This window comes from Phascolarctos cinereus, unplaced genomic scaffold (assembly GCF_003287225.1).
Source record: "Phascolarctos cinereus isolate Bilbo 61053 unplaced genomic scaffold, phaCin_HiC Scaffold_9;HRSCAF=440, whole genome shotgun sequence".
In the NCBI taxonomy this organism is placed as follows: Eukaryota; Metazoa; Chordata; class Mammalia; order Diprotodontia; family Phascolarctidae; genus Phascolarctos; species Phascolarctos cinereus.
In genome coordinates this window covers 39,461,833-39,481,106 of record NW_027556402.1, presented here as the reverse complement: position 1 = coordinate 39,481,106, position 19,274 = coordinate 39,461,833, and positions in this window count along the sequence as shown.

Here is a 19,274-nt window from a genome sequence, read left to right as displayed (position 1 = left end):
TCCGTAATCTGCCTAATCAACAATGGCCAGTCTAAAATAATATATTCCTTTTTGCCTTGCAACTTTGGAAGTTTGTGAAACACCTGTGATGCAATGAGGGAGAAATTTTAATTCTTCATAAATGGGAGTCTTTTCCTTCTGCATGGCTAATAGTTTCCCTCTCTAGTTTCTTATCTTCTCCATGCTCGTTGAAGGAATAAAAACATAGCCAATGCCAATGATCTCTGACATCCAGGTAGACATCTTGGGAACACAGATGGGACTGATAACAGGTCATTTTATAGGGTCTTAAAAGCTACTAAAGAAACTAACAAGGTCCATTAGACTTTCTGTCATGTATATGATGGGAAAAAATCGAGTACCATAAGATCCACTTGATTGTCCTGCTGTGACAGCAGCTGCCATTGTATGGCAGAGCTTTTTGGAAGGTAGCTGCACCTTAGTGTTTATGCTCTGTTGGCTAGTGGGAGTTTCAGGTCCAGCATCCTAACAGAAGGGGCATTGTGATAGGCTATCAGTGACAAACAAGAAATACAACGTGCACCCAGTGGTTTGACAAGAAGGAGAAGCTAAACAAAAGGGGAATGACCTGCTTCAGTTTCCCATTTCAATCTAACATTCACTTCCTCACACAAAGATTAGTCAGGAGTGTTGGCATCCAAATCGCATTCAAACCCCGTTCAACGCAGCGGGAGGCAGGCAGGGATGTTTTAAGTGGATTTTCTTTTCTGCTTTTTCTCCTTTGAAATGCTTTTAAAGTTACAGATGTTTGGCAGCCCCAAGCAGTCTCAGGACCTAAGGAAGCAGAAGGTACAGCAAGTATTTTTCTAAACGGACACTATTTAGAGTTACGGCTGAAGTGATTTGAATCAATGCTCCGTGACTTTCTCATAAACATTTTCCTTCCTTTTTCTCTTCATAAAAAGACTTTTGTTTTACATAGGAAGCAATATAAGCCAATATTTTTTCAAAAGCAATAAACAATTACTGAGTTCCTACCGTGTGCAAGGTACTAAGCTAGTGATCATTAGAGATACAAGGATAAATAAGAGGTAGTTCCCACCCTAAATGAGATTATTATCAACTCAGTGAAGTAGGAAATATGCACAAATAAATGTAGTATAGTAGAGAATGAGAGGCCACACTGAAGAGTGGATAGAGAACAGGTCTGGGAATCAGGAAGACCTGGATTCAAATCCCACCTCTGACACATACTGGTTGTGTGACCCCGAGCAAATCACTAAACCTCCGAGGGCCACAGGCAACTCTCTGAGGCTAAAAGTCGGGCAGCAGGGGCCAATTTGCATTGGTACTGCACGCTTTCTCTGGGTTTTTAATGAAATTATTAATGAAATCACAGGTCCACTCCAAAAACAAACAGATAAAAACAAGAGAGATATATTCATGCAGAAGAGAAGGGAAAGAGGGCTTGCCACCTAACCAAGGGTTAGGGAAGGCTTTCTTGGGAAGATAGCAGCCGTCCAGGCCTTGAAGGTTACACACCCTCTTCTGCTCCCACATCCAAGCACTAAAGATGGATAATAAAGATGGATCCGATAATGCCTACCTCTATTGCCCATAGACATGCCCAGTGTGGATCGGCCGTACCTAGGTGCATCAAGACACCTACACCATACTTTTGCCAACACCTCATCTCTCAACACTTTTTCTGTACCAGCCAGCCAGACGCCAGCATCCACTGGATTGTCACCATCACTCCCCTAGCTCTCTTCAGCTTCCTACCATCCAGCATATATGGGAAGGGGGAGGCCTACTGTCCTCTGTTCTCAGAGGTCTCAAAGTTTTAGGTTTTTGAAAGGGTAATTGTATACAAAGTGCTACAAGAGTAACATACAAAGGGAAGGAGGAAAAGATAGAGGAAGATCAGTTAACAGATGGAAAAGGTAAATGATTTTCATGTGAAAAAGGTTCTAACAGTTTAACTCTGGCCCTAAGTACCAGCTTATAGTTAGAGCCTGCTCTTAAGACTTGACCTACTCTTGGATCCTTCCTGATTGACCTGTTACCTACGCTTCACTTTCAAATTAAATCGATTCTAATTTATTGCTCTGAGTTTGACTTGCTGATATGCTGCACCTGTTTCTCCAACAACCCTCAATTAGAAAAACTAATCTGGGGTGAGAGACATAGTGGGCAGCCTTGCAGTCAAGGAGATCTAGCATTTCCAACACATATGGGACCTTGGACAAGTACTTGACCTCTCAGTTTCACAGGAAACTCTCTAGGATAGGGATGGGGAACCTAGGGCCTCGAGGTCACATGTGGCCCTCTAGGTCCTTAAGTGTGGCCTTTTGACTGAATCCAAACTTCCCCTTTTGGATTTGTTCTGTGAAGTTTGGATCCAGTCAAAAGGCCGCATTGAGGATCTAAGGGCCACGTGTGGCCTCGAGGCCTCAGGTTCCCTACCCCTGCTCTAGGACTAGGTTATACTGTTCATACCTGGAATGTCTCACATTGGTAAAATTAGAACTGGACAAAAAAGAAAGAAAAATCTAAGTCTTAGGCTAGTACTTTGTGGAAAGCCCCCAGACTTAGTATACTCACCTGCTCCAGTCTGCAGTTGTTATTGCTGTTATTTTATAACAGGGAAGAAGGATCCAAAAATAAGACTAATCAATGGCTCCTATGGATTTGAAAGCCAGTTGCCTGGGAGTCAATGTGCTGAACAAGTGGGTAGATGTCCATATAATCATAGGATAGTAAGGAACCTCAGAAGCCATCTTGTCCAATGTCCTTATTTTACAGGTGAGACAACTCAATCCTAGAAAAGTGAAGTGACTTGTCTATGGTTATGAAGGTAGGATTTGAATCCAGGTCTTTTGACTCCAGAATGAGTTATCTTTCTATGAGTGTACTCATGGAAGAGAAAAGATCTTCACCAGTTCTGGAATCAACTAACTTGAGTTTGAATGTTGTTTCTGCTTCTTACTCTCTGTGTGACCTTGGGCAAGTCAGACTTTCTTAGGGCCTCTATTTCCTTATGCATAAAATGAAGGAGTTAGACTAAATAATGTCTGATGTCCCTTTCAGTTATAAAAACTATGGGAGGCTCTGGGAATCTTAGAAAATACCTGTTTTTAGGGACCAGAGGGAGGGAAATAGTCTAAAAGGAAAATAGGAAAGATTAATCAAAAAGTTAGGAAGAGTTACACATAGTGAAATGTCATGGAAATCTAGGGAGCAGAGAATTTTAAAGGAAAGGATGGTCAACAGAATCAAATATTCCTGAGAGGCCAAGGAGGATGAAGACAAAAAAGGACATTGGATTGGGTAAAAGGAATATTAGTTGGGTAGCCAGTGATGACTTTTCATAAAGTTATTTCAATAGAACAGTGGCAGAGAGGTAAACCAAATTATAAGTGAATAAAAAGGAAGTATATATAGAGAAAACAGAAGCAATGAATACAGATTATGCTTTGAAAAGAAGAAGAAAAGGTAGAGAAGGTAGAAAAGTAGAGTTGTTTGCTTTTAGCAAAAAGAAGTCCTGGGTATACTCAAGATGAAAGAATTAGTGGAGAGAGGGATACTAAAGGTGAAAGAAAGATGGGAGAACAAAGTCTCAAAAGAAGTAGAGATTTAAAAGATAGAACTAGTGGAGAGTTGAGGCTAGGTCAAAAGGAAGGATGCCTTTTCTCTTTTAGACAGAAAAGAACAGAGAATGGATGAAAAAATAGAAAATGTTTGTGGGAAGTTGAGGGGATTCAAGGGATATGGCCTTGGCTTTCTCAATAAAGTGGTCAAAATGATGGGTATAAAATGTAATTGGGGCCTTGGGGAAAGTAGAGAATATTTGGAACTGCTGCCAAAGGTGACAGAATAAGAAGTAAGGGTTATGAACAGAACCTGTGATATAGACTATAGGGAACTCCCAGCTAAAGACATTTCCTCCACCAATACAGTTCAGAATCTTCTCTGCAAATTTAAAGACTTTAAAAACTATAAGCCTTGTAAACTATAACTCTCCACAGTTACCTAGAACAGTGACAGGTTGAGTAACTTGCCCAGGGTCACACAGCCAGTATATATCAGTGGCAGAAAGGAAAAGTAAAAAGGGGGCAAAATTGAGAGTCCAGGTAATATCCTATGTCATGAATATAAAATTATTATTCTAATCGTGGTTACACGATTTTCTTTTCAAAATTTCTTATAAAAGTAACACTAATTAACCAAAATATATAATTAAACATGAAACAAAGACTTGATCGCTAAAATTGATACCTGACCAATATAAAAAGTACAGGTGCTCATTGAGAAGTCTTGGGACCCTAGGAGTTTCAGAAAGGGAGAATTTAACAAAGTATAGGTGCTAGCTTGGGAGGATTCTGATATGATCAATTGAATGAATTCCTCTGTTGGTTGAATACTAAATATGAGATTTTCTCATTCCTCATTCTACTTTTCTTCTTTGCAGTTTTTGGCATTGTCAACCATTCTCTCTTCCTTCCTTTTCTTCTGTTCAGCCTTTGTTTTCCTGTCTGATTATTCCTTTTTAGCCTCTTTGCTGGGTCATCTAGCATTGATTAAGTAACTTTGAGTGTCCCCAAACATCTGCCCTGGGCCCTTTTCTGTCTCTACATTCCCTAGGTGACCTCATAAACTCCCATAAATTCAAAATACATCCTCTATTCAGACAATTCACACATCTATATCCAAGCATAATCTCTCTCCTGAACTCCAGTACTGCATTGCCAACTGCCTGACGAGTTCTGAGAGTCCCACCAGCACCTCAAAATCAACATATGTTGTTGTAGTTCAGAAGAACCTCTAGGTTTTGTAAGGAAAGGCAGAATGGTTCAATTTTTGTTTTTCTGCTGTGTTGCCTGTAAAGAAGATTGACCTTTATATTGGAAATACAGAACAGAAATGACTAAGAGGGGCAGGGATTAGGGAGGGGCAGGGCCCAGATGGCAGAGAAGTCAAGAATTCACCTAAGTTCTCCCACATTCCTGTCCAAAGAACTTTAAAATGATGCTTCAAAATTAATTCTGGAGTGGCAACACCCACAAAAGGATGGGATGAAACCATTTTCCAGCCCACAACAACCTAGAAGTTTGGCAGGAAAGGTCTATGGCACTGGGATGAGAGTAGAGGGCAATTCAGTGTAGAAAATGCTCCAGCAAGCCAGTAGCTTCCAGAGCTCTCAGCCTGCAGACAATAAGGGGGTCAAACAACTGGTCAGAAGAAGATTGAGGGGGTCCCTTTGTTGGCACCACATGTAAGACTCTGTTGGGCTGCCCATGCACGGATGTAGGTCTCAGTTCTGGGTCACAGTCCCAGGGTGAGGAGGAGCACTACAGCACTACTGCTGTAGGGGAGCAGGGACCACAGTCACAGTTCCAGGGCAGAGAAGAGTACTTGTGGTCAGTCACAGACCAGAGCACAGGCCAGGAGAGTAGTAAGCACACCTCTCATTAGATCATACTGCCCTGGAAGAAATGAAAACTTGTAGGCCCCTAGAACTAGCTCTAAAAGCAGCTGCACAAAAAAACCCTGAAGCTTGGGAAGTTGCCCTCTCCACCCTGGAAGCAGATCCCAACTTTAACATAAAGTTAAATGTCAAGAAATCTTGTAGAAATAATACAGCCAAGTTTCAGAGCTCCCATGTCAAGGAGAAAATATTGCAAGCAGCCAGAAAACAATAATTCAAGTTATCATGTTGACATTGTTAGGATAACACAAGATTTGGCAGTTTCTATATTAAAGGTTTGGAGGTCTTGGAATGTGATATTCCAGAGGGCAAAGGAGCTAGAATTACAACCAAGAATCACCTACCCAAGGGATAGATTTCTATACCCAACTCAGTATATATGTTATTTCTCCTTTGAACCAATTCTAATGAAAGTAAGGTTCTGAGTTTTCACTTTGGGATGTCTTTCAGGAGGTGATCAGTGGATTCTTTCAATTTCTATTTCACCCTCTATTTCTAGAATATCAGGAAAGTTTCCCTTGATAATTTCTTGAAATGTGATGTGATATGATAGAGTAAGATATATTTCTATATCCAATTGAGTTTATGTGTTCTTTCTCCTTTGAGCCAGTTCTGACGAGAGTACACACAAAGCTGGGTATAGAAATGTGTCTTACTCTACAGTAAAATAGGAGGGGTCAGGACTGCTGATAGAAGGGAGGGAAGATTGGAAGGGACAGTAGTCAGAAGCAAAACACTTTTGAGGATGGACAAGGTAAAAGGAGAAAGACAGAGTAGGATAAAAAGGAGGGGAAATGGATGGAAGGAAATACACAGTAACAATAGCTATGAAAAAAATTTATAGCAAGTTTCTCTGATAAAGGCCTCATTTCTCAAATATGGAGAACTGAGTCAAATTTATAAGAACACAAGTCATTCACAAGTTGATAAAGGATCAAATTATATGAGCAAGCAGTTCTCAAATAAAGTAATCAAAGCTATCTATTGTCATATGAAAATATTATCTAAATCAATATTTATTAGAGAAAATGCAAATTCTAAAAATTCTGAGGTAACCTCCACATACCTATTAGATTGGCTAATATGACAGAAAAGAAAAAGATTATTGGTAGAGTTGTGAACTGATGCAACCATTCTGAAGAACAATTTAGAACTATATCTAAAGGTCTTTAAAACATACATACCTTTTGACCCGGCAATACCAGTAATAGGTCTGTATCCCAGAGAGATTTTAAACAAAAGGGAAAAGACCTATATGTACACAAATATTCATAGCAGCTCTCTTAATGGTGGCAAAGAATTAGAAATTGAGGAGATGCCCACTAATTGGGGAATGGCTGAACAAGTTGTGGTATATGATTGTGATAGAATACTACTGTGCTATAAGAAAGGATGAGCTCTCTGGAAAAACCTGGAAAGATTTAGGTGAACTGATGCAAAGCGAAATGAATAGAACTAGGAGAACATTGTACATAGTAACAGCAATATTGTACAATAATTAACTATGAATGACTTAGCTGTTCTTAGCAATACAATGATCTAAGACAATTCCAAAAGACTTGGGATGAAAAATGCTATCCACTTCCAGAGAAAGAACTGATGGAATCTAAATGCAGATCGAAGCATACCTTTTTCACTTTATTTATCTTGCTTTTGGGGGGGTTGGGAGGTGGGAGGTAGGGGGGTTGTGTTTTCTTTCACAACATGACTAATATGGAAATATGTTTTGCATGACTACATGTATAACCTATAACAAATTGCTTATCCTCTTGAGGAGGGAGGAAAGAAATTTGAAACTCAATTTTTTTTAAAAAATTGAATGGTAAAATTCTTTTTACATGTAATTGGGAGAAAATAAAATATTAAATAGATGAGAAAAATGACTAGGAGGGAGGTAATGCCCAAGATAAGTAAAGAGATATAAGAGAACACCTAGATGTCACCTGGCCTAGATAACGTACGTCTTCAGGTTCTGAAAAAACTGGCAAATGCAATTTCTAAGCCACTATCAGGGATGTTTGAGAGATCATGGAAAATTAGAGAAGTATCAAAAAGTTGGAAAAGAGCAAATGTTCTCATTCTTCTTTCTTTTCTTTTCCTTTCTTTTTTTTCAGACTAGGTCTTTCTATCTCCAACCCAAGTTAAAAGTACAGTGACTTCTCACAGACATGACCCCATCATGAATCAGCAGAAGAGCTTTGACCTACCCTGTTTCTGACCTAGATTGGTTTGCCCCTCTTTGGCAACTTGGTAGCCTTCCTGGGGGAATCACCATATTGGTACAGTTTTATTTTGGCTATCCAATCAGCTTAGTCAACTGCAGCTCATTACTGGATCAAGTGATCCACTAGGCTCGGCCTCTCTGGGGGCAGGGACTATAAACATGAACTACCACACCTTCCAAATGTTCTCATTTTCAAAAAATAATGGATGCAAACTCAAGCCAGTTAACAGGACTGATTCTGGAGAAAATTCTAAAGCAAATCATTACAGAGATGGTTGGTGAATGTCTAGAAAAGGTAGTAGTGATAACAAGAAGCCACCATGGCTTCATCAAGAGGAAGTCATTCCAGACTTACCCTCTATCTCCTTTTTGACAGTCTTATTAGACTATGAGATTAAGGAAATGGACATTGTATATATATTTTCCTCAGCATTACCGAATTATTATTAACAACAAACAGATGCAAAGTAGAACATATCTGCTGTCATTTCTGTGATGATTTATTTTTATCACCAATAATAATGGAAACATCGCATTTGGATGCCATCACATTTGTTCTTTTTTCCTTTTTTTAAAATTTATTTATTTTGAATTATCAACAATCACTTCCATAAGCTTTTGAGTTTTAAATTTTTCTCCCCCTCCCTCCCGACCTCCCTCCCCAAAATGGCACACAATCTGATATAGGGTATATAGATACATTCCTATTAAACATATTTTCACATTAGTGATATTGTAGGTAAGAATTGGAACCAATAGAAAGAACCACCAGAAAGAGGAAACAAAACACAACCGAAGAAAAAAAAATTGCAAATAGTAAACTTCAATCTGCATTCAAACTCCATAGTTCTTTCTTTGGATGCATCACATTTGTTCTTGAGTTCTTTGTTCTAGTATGGGCAGTGGAAATGACCCAATGTCAGGAAGAGTTGCTGAAACTTACTAAGTACATACGAGAGCAATTCACACTAGAGGTAATACGATTTTAAAGGTACTCATCTATCAATTTTCAGTATATTTCAAAGCGGAGATTCCAAAAGAATGGAAACTTCGTAGATGTTACTATTTTCAAAAGATAGAGGAGAGAAGCTGGAGGGAAAAAAAGGCAACTACTTATCTATATACCCACTTTCTTGTCTTTAAAGAGAGGAACTAAACCTGTGATTTCATTGATATAGGTAACTACCGAATGAGGAAATTTCTTCTACCTATGCAAATTGACAACTTTTCTGCCACTTATAGTCTTAGAGTGTTGCCTGACCAGCACTTCTTAAACTGTGGTTTGCAACCTTATATGGGGTCATATAACTGAATGTGGGGGTCGTGAACAATTCGGCAACAGTAAAAGTTTTCTGAATGTGCAATGACCAAAAATTAACTCAAAATCAAACATGTAATGAATCAGAAGTGTTTCTGGCAGCACGCACCTGCGTTGTATCACATGACTTCACCGCAGCCTTGGTTCTGAACGCAGAATTGACAACTATAAAGTCAAAATATCAATCAACTCTGAAAAATGTTGAAGATGCAGCATCAATTCTGCCAAGATTTAATTCATTATGTAAAAATAAATAAGCACATGCATCTCATTAGTATGCAAATTTGCTTTCATCTATAATAAATTGTAAAATTATATGTATACCAAGGAATTGTTTTAAAATAAATTTCTTTATGACTTATTATCAGTAAATGTTTGATTTGTATACCTATTTTATATACCTGTATACCCAGGGTCATGTCAAAATTTCTTGGGTGAAAAGGGGTCCCAAGTGGAAAAAGTTTAAGAAGCCCTGGTCTTGACCATTGAGAGATTAAGTCACTTGGCCAGTATCACACGTGTCACTGTGTGTGAAGCAAATTTGCACTTCATCCTTCCTACCACTGAGGCCAATTATACCATACTATCTCTCCTTTCTTGTCTTTATAAAGCCTTAATGAGGTGCTCTAAGCAAACATCAAGGGTGTTCTTGATGAAAGCACTAGAAGAGAAATCATAAGCTTACCCTACAATATCCTACTGAACATACAATATGGAGCCTCTTGTTATTTGATTTTTCTTAACATATGACTTTAATAGAACAAAATGCAACCATAAAGGCTGTCATTAAACAAGGTGTCTCCTAATCCTGTTAAAACCATAAAAGACGTAATAACAGATGCAAACACATAAGAACACCCTTCAGATTCACTGAACGTCAACGTTATTTGAGGCATAAAACAGACGATGCTCAGTATCACGACTGATGTTTTCCCTAAGACCAAATAGAAGCAAGGACTTACAGAATCCCCTGTTCTTACACGGCTTTGCAATTACTGCACTGAGTATTTCGGGGCTTTATCGTCTCTTCGACAGAAATGAATTTTCATGTAACCCCCATATTAGCAAAGAAGACTGCTGGGAAGTGGAGTTTTTCTCCTCTAGAAGAGAACACCAAAAGATCCTAAGAAGTGAAACCCCCAGAAACAAGAGAAACCCTAGAGGAGGAACACACCATTGGTGGAAGCTGATTGCAAATGAAGGGCTCTAGCTGCTACCCCAAAGTGTCCATAGTCACCAGCAGAGCTTCACTGATCTACTGAAGCAGTGATCTGCTGGGAAAGAGCTTGCTTTGGGCTGACCACGCCTGCCCTCTTATAATTCTGTGACCTAGTGAATCTATCCACTTTGCACTTCCTCCTCCTCCCCAGCCTTTTCACTGCCTATTGAACCCACCCTAATCTTTTTGAACCTTGTTTATTTGTTGTCTCTATTTTTATCAAAGGTTTTGTCTCCAGATAAAGAATTCTGAGCAAATGTTTGTTAAACAGGAGTGGGCTGCAAAGGGAGGGAAGGACAAAAAGTAAACATATAAGACCAAATGACTTAAAGTTTAAAGAGGAAAAAGAAACTGCAAGCCTATATTAAACTCCCTGAGTTTCATTTAAAACTAAATAAAATAGAGCATTGTTGTGCATTAATAGTACCAAAATCACTTGACTATAAATCATGGAGCACCACAATCCCAGAAGAATTGAAATTCAAGGTAAAGTTTCTTCACTAATGGAATCACAGGTCAGGACCAAAAAAAAAAAAAGGCTATAAAACATTGCCTATGTGATGTAATGCGACCGTCTTCCTGTACTACAGTACAGGGATAGGATTGGCAAGAACTGACAAGAAGCCTTTGCCTTCGCATCGTCCCAGTGGATCCCCCACCCTTTTGTGGGACTGGACACAAGAAGGCAACCAGCCTTGGCAAGAAAGAGAATTGACTTCTAAAAGGAGGTAACATAGAACATAGGAACACGGATTTGGAAAAGGCCCAGCTGCAGTGACTTCTTTGAATTTCCTTAATAAACTAGTCATCCCTACCCACTGAAGGCCATGGATCTCACCAGTAGGCTTCAGGGTTTAGGGTTTTCTCTTTTTCTTTCTTCCTTTCCTCTTTGGGAAAGGGGAGGGGTTAAGAGAATTCATTAAGGAAGACAAGGGATTAAATGGTGAAAAATACCAGTATAGCAAGGACACTAATCAAAATTCAGAAAACAAAGAGAGAACATCTAAGCACAAAAGAATCTAGAGCTAAGTAACATATGGGGAGGGGGGCAAAAAAAAATCAAGAGAAGAGGAGGAAGATATGAATTAATGTTTGAGAGACAAAAAAATAATGTTAGTTCTCCCATCAGTAAAGCAATATTATTGGAAATAGGTTAGCATAGAAGAATGTGTCTTGGGTAGGAAGAGGGGAGATGCTAAAATGGAGTCCAAAAGACATATTGGGACTCAAGATGAGATGTGGATGACAGATTTCCAATTTCTTGCCTAGCCTTGGGGTGACGAGAAAGTGGGGGTGGGGAGGTGGCAAGAAGGGAAGAGAAGATCTAGTTAGAAGCAAGAGCAAAGTTTATGTTATCCAAAAGCCCCAACCAATATCAGGGCCACACAAAAAACCAAACAGATAAAAAACATGTAAGTACAATCCATGAATGGAAGATTCTGTTCTAGAGCACAACAGAAGAAAAAGAAATCAGGAAAAGGATAAATGAAAACTATTTCTTGGAATGTAGGATTACAAATTAATTAGAGGATCTCACAACATATTAGCAAAATAGAAAAAGAGATAATTGATGAACTGAGTATATAGTCTAGAGATCTAGAAAATAAACCCATTTTCACATTTTTTCAAGTCTTGAAAATTAAATTAAACTTAAAAAGAAACTGCAGAAAAGATAAGCAAAGCTAAGATTTAAAAAAAAAAGATTAATGATATTGTCCTTTGAAATTGTTGTTGGGGCAGCTAGACGGCGCAGTGAATAGAGCACAGGCCCTAAAGTCAAGAAGACCTGAGTTCAAATCCGGCCTCAGACCAAACACTTAACACTCTAGCTGTGTGACCCTGGGCAAGTCACTTAACCCCAGTTGCCTGAAAAGAAAAGAAAAAGAAAGAAATTGTTGTTATCCTTTGTTTTCGAAGAGGACCAAAATGACGTCACTATGCCAGAGTGAGATTTCAGTGTGTCCGACTGTGGCTGATCAGACCAATACAAGCTTAGAACGTTCTACCACAGCTCAAGCACAAACAGTCCATGTGAACATTTGGGGTGGATTCCATAAGCCTGCACATCTTGCCTTTCTCTTGAACTATTTCAGTTCTGCTTTGGTCACGGCTCACAGCTCTGATGTGAGCACGCCATGCTAAGCGGTCCTGTGCCAGGGTCTCTCATGCGACACAATCAATTCCAAAGTTCCTAAGAGAGACCTTGAGACTGTCCTTGTATCACTTCTTCTGACCACCATGTGAACGTTTGCCCTGTGTGAGTCTCCATAAAACAGTCTTTTTGGCAAGCGCACGTTTTGCATTCAAACATGGCCAGCCTATCAGATTTGTGCTCTCTGAAGCAGGGGTTGAATGCTTGGCACTTTAATTCAAGAAAGGACCTCAATGTCTGGTATCTTATCCTTTAAAATATTTGCTAAACTGAACAGAGAAGAAAATCAAGCTGCCAAAACAAAAAATAAACAAGGTGAATTCCAAAATAAAACAGAAGAAATAAAGTTATTTCTAGGAAGCTTCTATATGACATACAGCATTAGCAAAACTGAGAATTCGAAGTTGTGGATGAGAATGTACTTATCTTAACAAAATCATATAGAAAGATGTTAACCAATCCAACTTCAGGAGCATCAGGCAAGCCATAAATGAATTGTTGTAGGAGTGGGGAGGAGAATTCTTTGTCTATCAAGCTCTATAACTGCATGTCATAACCTGGGCAATAGGTTATTATTATATAGGTTAAATAATAAATTCTTTATTCATATAGTGTTTCTTGTGCGGATGATCAGAGTAATTCTTTTGAATGCTTACAGATCTCTTTCTGGAGCCTCTACAATGTTATGAGACTTAATGCGACCAGCACAATGTCATGCACAAACAAGAAAATAGGGAATGCCTCTTCTGGTTAGACTCTGCACTAGATGGCTGCCATGACTGTGGTGAACAGCTCTGGCAAGCTTACATCTCCCTGTTTTATACCTCTCCTTATGTTTATTCCCCTTCATGTAATCCCCCTCTATAACCCAGTCAAATTGGTTTTCTTTCTGTTCCTTTCATTACATTCTTATCCCATCACCATGCCTTTTACTGGCTCTCTCCTCCATGCCGGAAATGCATTTCCGTCTCACCTCCACATCTTAGAATACTTGGTTTCCTTCAAGATTCAGCTCAAATACTACCTTCTACATGAAGCCTTTCCTGATTCTCTCAGTTTCCAAAGCTTTTACTCCTTCTCTCTCCCCATTTGCCTCATATTTATTTTGTACATACGTAACAGAGACGTGTGCGCATGTGCGTGTGCGTGTGTGTGTGTGTGTGTGTGTGTGTGTGTGTGTGTGTGTACTTGCTGTTTCCCTTTGAGGTCAGGGATGTTTCATTTTTGTCTTGTATTTCCAGCATCTAGCATAATACCTGACACATTGCTGATGCTTGATACACGTTTGTTGACGGACTGATTTATCATTCGAGTCACTGAGGAGAGTTATTTTTGTTGTTATATTTCTCAAGGAATCTTACTTGATTTTTAGGTATGGATAGGAGATGACTTACCAGAAAAGAATCTTTGATGTGGTGATTTATTACATCGAATCGACTTTTTTAATCAACAAACAATATTTACAGTAGGATGTTGTATTTTCTAAAATCTTTCTGTTCATGGTGAACATCAAATAATGAATAAGCATTTATTAAGCATTTACTGTATTCTATGAATTGTATTAAGGACTGGAGATAAAAAGAAAATTCAAAAAGAAACAAGAAGCTTATATTCTAATGAGTGAAATGAAATGCATACAAATAGGGACATACAAAGTATATACTGAATGTACATTTTTGGTGAAGGCACTAACAACCAGGAAGACTTTGACAGACCTGAAGATGGTATTTTATGAGATGAGGTGGAAAAGCATTCCAAATATGGGAAACAATGAATACAAAGGCATAGAGCCATGCTATGTAGCTCCATGAATGAGGAACATTAAGTCATATAGAGCTAATAAGTTCATAAAAAGGAGTCATGTGGAAAATGCCTGGAAATATTGAAAAAGGCTTCCTATATTATGAAAAGCTTTAAATGCCAAAAAGAACTGTTTATATTGAATTCTAGAAATAAAAGAGAGCCACCGGAGGTTAAGATAGGGAGTAATGTGGTCTGATCTGCTCTTTATGAAAATCACTTTGAAATGGAGGATAAATTGGGGCATTGTAGAATATCTATTATAAAAGCCAACTTGTTCCCTACTAATACCCTCACTAAGATGCCCTTCATGTATGAGGAGATAAGTCACAAAGAATTCTTAGCTATTTTGTAAATAGGAAAGTAGGCATACGAGTTGGAAGTTGTTAGTATTCTCTTGGTAACCTGTTTTATATTAAGGTCTAATATGTTTCCATGCCTTGAAATCTTTCATGTCTTTAGGTGCTTTGTGAATTGGTCTCTCAGGACCCTTGTCACTTTCAGTGTGGGTCAGTTTTATACACACTAGGTCTAATCTGGATGCTTCTTCCCATCCTTGTAGAAGTAGTAATAGTAGTAGTAGTAGTAGTAGTAGTAGTAGTAGTAGTAGTAGTAGTAGTAGTAGTAGTAGAAGAAGCAGTAGTAGTAGTAGTAGTAGTAGTAGTAGTTGTGATTGTTTGTAATTTTTACTCCCACCATAAGCACAGATACAATTATGATATTAGAATCCAAAGCTTTACTGTCTATCTTTGATGGTAAAAGCATCATGTTATAAAAAATCTTTTTTTTTTTAACATGTAGCAAGACTAGGAAGATGCTTCATCCTCCCTACCCTAATGTAATAGAGTTTTACAGGTCAACTTGTGTAGGCCACCCCTCAGCCTGCTACTTAATTCATTCCTAAAAACAATCTTATCACACCAAGTTCTTTTTTTTTACGTTATTTTTAAATATACATTTATTTCATATTTTATTTTTCCCAAATTACATGTAAAAATAATTTTTAACATTCATTTTTTTTATTTTGAGTTCCAAATGTTCTTCTCTCTCTTTCCTGCCCTCTCCCCAATTTGATATAGGTTATACATGTACAGTCATGCAAAACATATTTCCATATTAGTCATGGCGTGAAAGAAAACACAACACATACACATATGCCCCCCCAAAAAAAAGAGAAACAAAGAAAATTTTTTTTTAAAATGTGCTTTGATTTGCGTTCAGACTCCATCAGTTCTTTTTCTGGAGATAGCATTTTTCATCATAAGTCCTTCAGAATTGTCTTGGATCATCGTATGGCTGAGAATAGCTAAGACATTCACAGTTGATTATTGTACAATATTGCTGTGACTGGTTCAAGGTTCTCTTAGTTCTGCTCATTTCATTTTGCATCAGTTCGTGTAAGTCTTTCTTTTTCTGAGATTATCCTGTGCATTATTTCTTACAACACAATAGCATTCCATCACAATCATATATAACAACTTGTTTAGTGACTCCTCAATTGATGGCCATCCCTTCAGTTTCCAATTCTTTGCCACCACTAAAGGAGCCACTATAAATATTTATGTATAGATAGGTCCTTTTCCTTTTTTTTTTTTTGTAGTGGTATTGTTAGGCCAAAGGGTATGTATGGTTTTATAACCATTTGGACATAGTTCCAAATTGCCTTCCAGAATGGTTGAATCAGTTCACAACTCCACCTACAATGCATTAGTGTCTCGATTTTCCTATATCCCCTCCAACATTTATCATTTTCCTTTTCTATCATAATAACCAATCTGATAGGTATGGGGCAGTGCCTCAGAATTTTTTTAAATTTGCATTTCTCTAATCAACATTGATTTAGAGCATTTTTTCATATAACTACAGATAACTTTGATTACGTTATCTGAAAACAGCCTGTTCATATCCTTTGATTATTTATCAATTGGGAAATGGCTCTTATTTTTATAAATTTGACTCAGTTTTCTACACATTTGAGAATTGAGATCCTTATCAGAGAAACCTGCTATAAAAATTTTTTCACAGTTATGACTACTGTGTATTTCCCTCCATCCCATTTTCCCCATTTACCCTACTCTCTTTCTCCTTTCACCCTATCCATCCTCAAAAGTGTTTTGCTTCTGACTACTGCCTCTCCAAAGGTTCAAGTGCTCCCCCCACCCACATTCCCCATTGTCCCTCCACTGTAAAAGCTCTTTTGCACCTCTCTTATCTGAGATAATTTACCCTATTCTACTTCTCCCTTTTCCCCTTCTCCCAATGCATTTCTCTTTCTTACCTCTTTTTTTTTTATAAAGATATTAAAGATACCTGTGCCCTCGGTCTATGTAGACTCCTAACTGCCTTAATAATGATAAAGTTCTTAGGTGTTACAAGTATGATCCTCCCACATAGGAATGCAAACAGTTTAACCTTATTGAATCTGTTTATGGAGTCCACATTTGACCAATCTGAAAGAAAAACTACTGAGGCAGAGCTCTGAGCCAATAACCAAAGTGCCTCTTATGTAATCTTCTACATAGAAATGATTGGAGAGCCTATTTCTGGAAAGTCATAATGAAGTATAATGGGGATGCCTTGAAGAGATGTTAAAGTATGTGTAGACATTTTATAGCTGGTTCTGCAGGCCTCACTATATGAGAAAGAGGGAACTTTTTGATTATCTGCATAACTGGAACTAAGCATATCATTCAAAAAGCTTTAGCTGACCAGAGTCTTGGCCCTTCTCTTGGCTTGGTTTCTTCCAGTCTATTGGCATTCCAGTGAGACAATATTATAAAGAGAGAGTATGTGGGCTTTCCCCATCCACAACTGACATACTGTCCATGGATCCAAATTCCTCTTCTTTGTCTTGTTATTTGTTCTTTCATTTTATGTGAGGAAGACTGGAGTCTCTGTTATTGTGAATTTCAAAAGGTCAGGAAAATAAGCTACCGGGAAGTCCAGTAGTTGAGTCCATGCCAAGTTTCAAACTAGCCCAGCACTGAGGCCCAAAAAGTGAAGAAGGAACCTTAGGATCTAGCTCAGGGTCTTATCCATGAACTTGTGAACTTTGTGGGAATAATATTACACAGAAAGTTTGAATCCACTCTCCCCAAAGACTGAGGTAGTAGAAAGGAGAGTATGTCCCTTGGGTATTGGGGGAGAAGGGAGTAGGAATGTTTGTACATATGTTCTTAATATCCCTTCAAAGTAAGTTTTCCATTATAAAGGCTGAGTGATATTAATTGGTCAAATAAAACTGTAGTGCTAGTCACGAGTGACTCACAGTGTGAGAGAACACATTGGAATGAGGGCTCAAGCAGCATGAGAGAATATCCCCAACTTCTCAAAGACACACCTAGAATCCTGCGGGTGAGATTTAGCCAGCCAGACTCTGGGATATTGAGACCAGAGTACTCACTACATGTATGTGTTATCCCTAGGAGATGTAAGCAAGGTAAAAAACTGTTTCATTTTTGTTTATATATTACTTAGGACCTAGTTCAGCAACTGACATAATAGGCACTTAATAAATGCTTTGTTGATGGTGTAGGAGAGAGAAAGAGAGAAAGAGAGAGAGAGAGAGAGAGAGAGAGAGAGAGAGAGAGAGAGAGAGAGAGAGAAAAGGGAAGAGGAAATTTGGAGGCAAGGAGAGGAGAGAGAGAGAGACAGAAACAGAGAGAAACTATACCTGCATTTTCCTGCATACCTGCATTTTCCTTTTTCTGGACAAATTATTGAGATTATTAATATTATAATAGTGATATTTCATAAACAAAAATGTTAAGATAAAATGAAGAGACTTGCTCTATATCCTAAAAGTTAATCAACTACATTTTCTCTATGATATTATGACACAGAACTTAGCACGAAGAGGGATCTCTAGTAAAGATCATCTGATCCAAGTGCCTCATTTTTCACATGAGGAAACTGAGACCCACAGTTGTTAGGCAACATTACAGTAAGCAGAAGGGTTGGGATTCAGATCCAAGTCATATGACTTCAAATCCAGCATCCTTTCCAAAAGCCCATGCTACCTTTCCATTACATGATGAAATTCCATATTAAGTGAGCAAAATGCTCTAATAATGAGGAAATTAATACTGATTATAAGTGAAGAAGAATAAATTAAACTCTGTGTAGCAAATCATCTGAAGTGGAAAAGGCCTGTTTGAGGAGGGTAGAGGTCACATTTTTTTTTTTTACTATCAGACAGTGAAGAATTTTCTAATTCGTATTTTGGACTAACTATACTATGGATTCTTTGGCTTTGCAAATTTTTCTTGCTTTTATATCTTCTGTCTCAGAACTCAGTCACATTTTCCGAACAAATTATCATATTATTTTGCAGGAAAGTTTTGTGTTTCTTGGTGGATTTATTGAACTAATTACCTTTGGAAAGAATCATTGAAAACTCTGAAAGCAAATATTACACAAAATGATGCCCAAACTGAAATTTATACACTTGAAAGTTGATTCCCATTGAAACAGTTTGGCTCCACAAAAGGAGACAGTCACTCAGCTCCTGTCAGACTTGAGTCTGACAGGGTCTCTTCATCTTCATCAGAGATTGCTGCTACTCTCTTACCCAGGCTTATAGCCGAACTAGGGAGTGGAAGACAATGTTCTTGTCCGAAATGATAATTTATGGAAACTTTAAAGTTCTACATTAATATCATTGTTGTTGTTTTGTTGTCTTTATATAGACCTTCAAAGAAAAACCAAGTGTTGGTAGTAAATGATACTTCCATCTTCTCACCCCCAGCTTTATGAAGCTCTCCCTTTTGAATGGAATTATTGCTTGTTAGCTTTGCCTCTTTACTCCCTAAGTCTTTCTGATAATTAAATATATACTCCATATTTCATTTTTATTCCTTCTGCTGGTAGAAGATTCTGTCTGCTAGTGAGAATTAATGTGGCCTGTCCCGGTCCCCCTGCCAGGCTGTGCTCACTGCCCCAACCATTCCGTCAGCCCATCCCATGCTGCTAAGGACCACGTCAGACAGAAGCCCCTGTCATGTACCTCTTTCATGGGCTGCTTTTTTCTAGAGAGCTGTCACCACCCCCTGGAAGGCTCATACCAGCCCTGGCAGCAGGGTGGAGGCAATGTGAGAATAACATTTACTGAGA